We start from the raw sequence: 7,292 nt of genomic DNA, 5'->3' as shown, positions 1-7,292 counted from the left end.
GGGACACACGAATCCTCACCGTGGCAGGTGCCACAAGGGAGAAGGAGTGGGGAAAAGGCAAAGGAATAAAGGATCAGAGAAGTGATGAGGGAAGGTCTCATGGGGAAGTGACATTTATCCTGAAATGTGAAAGATGGAAAGGAAGGAACCAGGCACAGAAGGGAGGGAGGGATGTTCCTGGATGGAGGAAGCATGATCAGGCTGGGGAAGGGTGTCTAGGCTAAGGCAAAGATGCTCCAGGTTAAGTAAAGGGTGCTGCAGGCTCAGAGAAGAGGGCTAAGGGCAGGTGCTCCAGGCTGGGAACGGATGTTCCTGGCTGGAGGAAGGTGGTTCAAAGGCCCTCAGATGAGGAAGAACTTGGTGATTCCAGGCTCTGTAAGGCCAGTTGATCAAAGAAAAGCAGGGAGGTAGGGTGTGGGGGAGATGAAGCTGGAGAGGGAGGCAGAGACCAGTTTATCTAGAGTTTTCCGGGCCACTGTAAGGGTCTGGATTTTGTTCTACCAGTACAGGAAACTATTGGAGGGTTTTCAGCCAGGGCAGAGGGCAACAGTAGCTGCCGGTATAACAGGTATACATTACAGGCATCTTGCTGAGGGAGTGGTACTTGGACTTGGTGGTGGATGAGATGATGCATAGAAGTGATTGGATCCTGGAGTGGCTAAGAACCAGCCTGTGTTAAAAATCTCAACTCCCAGAAATTCCCTGGCAGTCCAGTGGTTAGGACTCCGCTCTTCCACTGCAGGGGGCACAGGTTGTATCTCTGGTAGGGGAACTAAGATCCTCACAAGCCGTGAGGCGCAGCCAAAAGAAAAAACCACCCAGCTCCCTGCTTCTTTGCTGTGTAACCTTAGGATGTTATACATCCATTTAGTGTCTGGGCTTCCTCTCCTGTCAAGTGAAGTTAATAAATGTACCTACCTCAGTTTGGGAGGGAAGACAAAATGAGTCAATTAATGTAAATTGCTTAGCAAAGCACCTGGCACATTGTAAGCATGTGATAGATAAATGGTAATTATAGCTCCTACTCTTACTATTATTGTTGTTCTGTTACGTCGGATAAAGAGAGGTGGGCCTGGTGATGGTATATTTGACTCAAGTCCCAGGTAAAACATTTAGAGCTATGCTTGGAACATAACAGACATTTAGTAAGTATTTGCTGAATGAATGAATGAATGCATCTTTCTCTCCATTTCTGGTGAGTGAGTTCCGTCCTGCATCAGTCAACCAACACTGCTTGAGCCTTAATGTAGACCCAGCACCGTGCTAGGCAGTGGGTATAGGACATGTATACACAATTCAGTCAACACGGGTGCCCACTGGCTCTCATTCAGGCAGTGCCCACTCCTCTATTTCTGCTTTCTGATCCAGCTCAAATGCCAGTCTTCCTTTTCCTCTCCAACTTTCTGTACTCCCCCTCTCCTGAGCCTGCAAAACTCTCTTAAGTTCTTACAGTCCTCATACTTTACTTGATATATGGTAATTTGTCCCTTTACTGGAGCATAAACCCCTCAAGGACTGGCAGCAAGTCTCATTCAGGTATAGATTCCTCCAAAGGACCTGACTCAGTGGAAAAGGCATATTGGATTAATTCAATGCAAAGTGAAGAGGCAAAGATGGAGCCACTGAGTACTTGGGCAAGACCCTTCTCTCTTTGGATCTCTAAATTTCTCCATCTGTAAAGCAAGAAGTAGATATCAGAGGCTCTTCATGGCAGCTGTTCTCAACCTTTGTGAAACTGGGACACTCCTGGTGGAATGACATTCCCATGTGACGCACAATTCCATGGACATTCAGATAAGACAGCCTGAGGCTCTATATAACCCCAGCTCTTCCTCTGTCTGCCAGGAGAGCATGTCTGAAGGTCAGGGAGCAAGTGTGATGTTATTTATAGACATAACCTTGAGTCCGCTCTTCCTCATTTGTTTATTTCTTTTTCTTCTTCATTTTGTTCTTTCTTTTTTTAAAGAAAGTGGAGCGTTTTCAAGCTTCAGTAGAGGTATTGGTTAAGAATACCAGGTCAGAAGCCAGAAGGTCTGCATAGAAATCCCTTCTTTGCCACTTCTGAGTTGAGTGACCTTGGACAAGTTCCTGAGCCTGGGTTTTCTGGTCTGCAAAATGGGAGGATCATAGTAGAATCAACCTCAGCGGGCTGTGAAGAGGAGTAAATGAGATCATGCAGGAAAGTTCTTAGCACCATCCGGAGCAAATGTCAAGGATTCAGTAAAATTGTCTATATTTACTTTTACTGTGATTAGCTACATGCTACACGTAACACACTAGAAAAATTAGGATACGATGCTGAAGACTGAAAACTAAGCACTTGATTAGCTTCTGCCAAAGTTAATCTTTTGTGGTTTTCTGACCCAGTCTTGAGGGTCCTGAGTACAGGTAGATCTCCCTGCTAAGATGGGAAATAGATTTATGGATGTAGCTCATTCTTTCTTTGCCTGGTTACTCTATTCCCACTGTCTCTTCCTATCTTCCTTTTAATTTTTTTAAATTTTGGCTTTTTAGTAAAGTATGATTCTCTTTTTTATTGAGCTATAATTTACATTAAAGTGAAATGTACAAATTTTAAGTGCATAGCTTGATGAATTTTATATATAACTACAACCCAAATTAAGATACAGACCTGTGTTGTCTACTAAAGTGACCTCTCACCACATGTGACTACTGAGCACTTGAAATGCAGCTGGTCCAACCTAAGAAGAGCCATAAGGACCAAATATACATTGGATATCAACTAATGTAAAAAATGAATAAAATATATCTTAACAATTGTATGTGGTTGACAGCTCTGGATTACATCTTAGTTCTATGGGACAGTGCTGGTATAGAAGAACATTTTCATCCTCCAGAAAATTTCTTGCTTCCCAGTCAATATCTGCTCCCTTCCTCCCACCCAAGACAAACACTATTGCAACTTCTCTCCCCATGGATTTGTTCTGCCTGTTCCAGAACTTCATATAGATGGAATCATACAGTATGTATTTTTAGGGGTTCAGCTTCTTTTGCTCAACATAATGTTTTTGAAATTCATCCATGTATCAGTCATTTGTCCCTTTTTATTTTTGCGTAGTATTCCATTGTATGAATGTATCATAGTTTATTCATTCTTCTATTAATGGACATTTGGATTGCTTCCAATTTCTGACTATTATGAATAATGCTCTTATGACCATTCTTGAAAAAGTCTTTAAATAGTCTCACCCAAATTACTTTTACTGTGTTTTTTGACTGTTAAAATGAATCTGTACCCACAGGAAAAATCCATTCGCATACTAACACACAATGTGTGTCAACCCCCCCTCCCCCGCCCTGTTTGATGTTAATGGTTTATGGTTTGATGTAAATTCTTTCAGACGTTTTCCTCCACCTATAGAATCAAGTGTTATCATTTTTTTATTTTTTTATTTTTTTTTGACCACGCGACATGTGGGATCTTAGTTCCCTGACCAGGGATGGAACCATCGCCCCTGCAGTGGAATTGCAGAGTCTTAACCACTGGACCACCAGGGAAGTCCCCAAGTACTATCATTATTAATAAAATTGTCACTTTGCTGCTTCCTCCCTTGGAGATGGCTGCATAACTCTTGATTCTTGCCCTCCTTGTTCCAGAGTCCCTAGAAGACCAAAACTGGAAGAGACTTAGGGATAGCCTAGGGAAGGCAGATATATAGCACTCCTCCTGTATTCCCGGATTAGCTGTATCCATGTCAGACATCGCTAATCAATCACAGCGTTCTATCCTCGCCCTGCCCCAGCCACTACTAATCAACAGGAAAAAAAAATGAAACCAATTTCCCATGTCTGAAATAATTTGGCCGCCGTCCATTTTGCTGATGAATAAACTAGGGCTCAGAGAGGGGAAGAACCTGCTTCAAGGTCGGAGATGGAGCCCCAGGCTCCTGACTCCCTGTCTAATGCTTTTTCTACTACATTCACTGACTCCAAAAACGATTTCCCTGGGATACCTGAAAACCTGGTGTCTAGGGAGAGGGCAATTCATTCCCCAGACAGGACTCATAGATGGGACCCACTCCTCTAGCCAGCCCTTCATCTTTATGCTTTGCCTGAATGTAACCGGAAGCCCCTGCCAACAGACTGGCATCCCTTCCCCCACAGTCACCACGGACAGACCTGCGGTTTCTGTTCTCCAGGTCTGCAGTTTCAGTTTCCCAAAATAAACATTTAAAAAAAAAAGGAGACATGCCTTTAGCATCTTTGTCTTCAGCACCAGAATTGTAGAATTATTAATTGACCAGACTAAATCAAATTGTTAATTACAGCAGAGAGGCGACTTCAGGTGCTGAAACCGTTAAACTCCAAAAGCATCCCCCTTTCACCAACACCTCAAACTGACTCTGGCTGTCATTGGAAGCGACAGTGAGAAAGTGGGAGAGTCAGCAGGTCTGGACAGACTGTGGGTGTTCTCAGCTGGGCAAGCAGAATAGTTTATTTAATTCTCTCCCTGCCCCGGCAAGGGGGAAAAGTCAGAGGGAAAAAACGCAGACAGAATGTAGCGTAACGTTTGAGTCAGGTTGAGCTGGGTTTAGACTGGCCCCGCACATTTGCTAGCCGCGGGACCCTGGCCATATCATTTCTGGTATCCAAGTCTCAGTTTCTTCATCTGTAAAACAGGCATGTTAATAGAACCTACTGCGTTGGATTATCGCAGTGATTAAAATGACTTGCTTAAAAAGCTGTAAATAAAATTCTTGTGTTTGGCTCTAGATTATAAGCTCTGCAAGAGTAGGGACAGCTGCCTGTCTAATTCAACATGGTATCCTCCAGAGCTACCACACTGACTGGTTCTAGGCAGGTACTTATTGAACATCTAGTGTAAGGTATGGTCCTGAGCATGGACATGATGGTGGAAGAGAGTGCAGAGAGGCTTAGCACAGAAACCCTGCCCTTAAGTAGCTCTCATACCAGCCTAACAGACAGTCCAGAACCTCTATAACAAGTGCATTGTTGTATATTAAATAGGTAGATAATATGATGTAGGGGTTCATGGTGGAAATTCTGGCATCAGACTTGAGTTCAAATCTCAGCTCCCCCACTTCCTACCAATCTGATCTTTATTAGCAAGTTTACCTCTCGATGCTTCCGTTTCGGGATCTGTAAAATAGGGGCCTGCCTTATAGAGCTGTTGTAAGGACTGAATGAGTTTCATGAAGCAAAGTGCTTAATACAGTGCCTGGAACGTAGTAATTGCTCAATAAGTCTTAGCTATTACTTTTCCCATTTACTATGTGACTTTGGACAAATTACTAATCTTCTCTAAGACTTGTTTTCTTGGTCAGTAAAATAAAAATACAAGAGTTCCTACCGTGAAGTATTGCTGGGAGAATGAGATGGGAAGATCCCTGAAAAGTGCTTAGCACAATGTCTGGTATATGGAAAGTACTTAATAATTTCTAGATGATAATAATAATAACAATAATGATAAAAACAAGGTGACATGGGGCAAAAGAAAGTCAATCTCATTTTGATGTATAGACACTGGGCTAAGAGAAAGGTTTATAATAGGTAAGGGATTTTTTTTGGTAGCAACTTTATTGAGATATAATTCACATACAGTACAAACTACCCATTTAAAGTTTATAATTCAATAGTTTTTAGTATATTCAAAAAATTGTGCAGCTATCACCATAATCAATTTTAGAATACTATCATCACTCCAGATAGAGACCTGTACCCACTAGCAGTCATTTCCCTTTCCCTTTCCCTAGATCTCCCTCCTCCCCTGACCTCTCGAACGCTAGACAATCACCAGTTTACTTCCCATTTCTGTGGATTTGCCTATTGTAGGCACCTCATATAAATGGAATCATACATTATGTGGCCTTTTGTTTCTGGCTTCTTTCACTTAGCATCAAGTCTTCAAGATTCATCCATGTTGTAACAAGTCTCAGTACTGCATTCCTTTGTATGGCCAAATAATATTCCATTGTATAGAGTTGATAGATATTTGACTTGTTTCCACTTTTTGGCTATTATGAATAAAGCTGCTATGAACTGTCATGTATAAGTTTTTGTGTGGATTATGTTTCCATTTCTCTCTGGGGTATATACCTAGGAGTGGAATTGCTGGGTTATATGGTAACTCTATGTTTAACCTTTAGAGGACCTGCTTTTCCAGACTGTTTTCCATAGTGCTATACCATTTTTACATTCCCACCTGCAGTGTACGAAGGATCCAATTTCTCCAGATCCTTACTAACACTTGGTATTATCTATCTTTCTGATTATAGTTCTCTCAGTGGGTATGAAGTGATATCTCATTTTGGCTTTGATTTGCACTTTCTTGATGGCTAGTGACGTTGAGCATCTTTTCAGGTGCTTATTGGCCACTTACATATCTTCTTTGGAGAAATGTCTATTCAGATCCTTCGCTCATTTTTTAAAAATTTATTTATTTTTATTTATTTATTTTTGGCTGCACTGGGTCTTCGTTTCTGTGAGCAGGCTTTCTCTAGTTGCGGCAAGTGGGGGCTACTCTTCGTTGCGGTGCACGGGCTTCTCGTTGCGGTGGCTTCTCTGTTTTGGAGCATGGGCTCTAAGTGTGCGGGATTCAGTAGTTGTGGCACACGGGCTCTGTAGTTGTGGCTCGCAGGCTCAGTAGTTGTGGCACACAGGCTTAGTTGCTCCGCGGCATGTGTTATCTTCCCGGACCAGGGCTCGAACCCGTGTCGCCTGCATTGGCAGGCGGATTCTTAACCACTGCACCACCAGGGAAGTACCCCTTTGCTCATTTTTAATTGAGTTATTTATCTTTTTATTATTGAGTTGTATGACTTCTTTATATATTCTAGATACAAGTCCCTTATCAAATATATGATTTGCAAAATTTTTCTCCTATTCTTTGGGTTGTTTTTTTCACTTTCTTGATGGTGTCCTTTGAAGCACAGATGTTTTAATTTTAATGGTGTCCAACTGATCTATCTTTCTTTCTCCAGTTTTAGGTCTTTGCACCATTTTGAGTTGGCTTTTGTATGCGGTGTGAGGTAGAGGTACCACTTAATTCTTTTGCACGTGGTTATCCAGTTGAAGAGATTGTTCTTCTCCCATTGAATTGTGTTCATACCCTTATCAAAAAATCAGTTGATTGTAAATGTGAGGGTTTATTTCTGGACTCTCAATTCTATTCTATTGATCTATATGTACATCCTTATGCCAGTTCCACACTGTCCTGAAGAGAACTGAATCTGAACTGGACCAAGTTAACTGGACCTGGGAATGCACAGTCACGGTGTCTCCTTACCTCTCCACAGTGCTTCAGAATTTCT

Source organism: Eschrichtius robustus, chromosome 14, assembly GCF_028021215.1.
Source record: "Eschrichtius robustus isolate mEscRob2 chromosome 14, mEscRob2.pri, whole genome shotgun sequence".
Lineage (NCBI taxonomy): Eukaryota > Metazoa > Chordata > Mammalia > Artiodactyla > Eschrichtiidae > Eschrichtius > Eschrichtius robustus.
The sequence above is the reverse complement of the archived record's forward strand: the minus strand, read 5'-3'. Positions refer to the sequence as shown.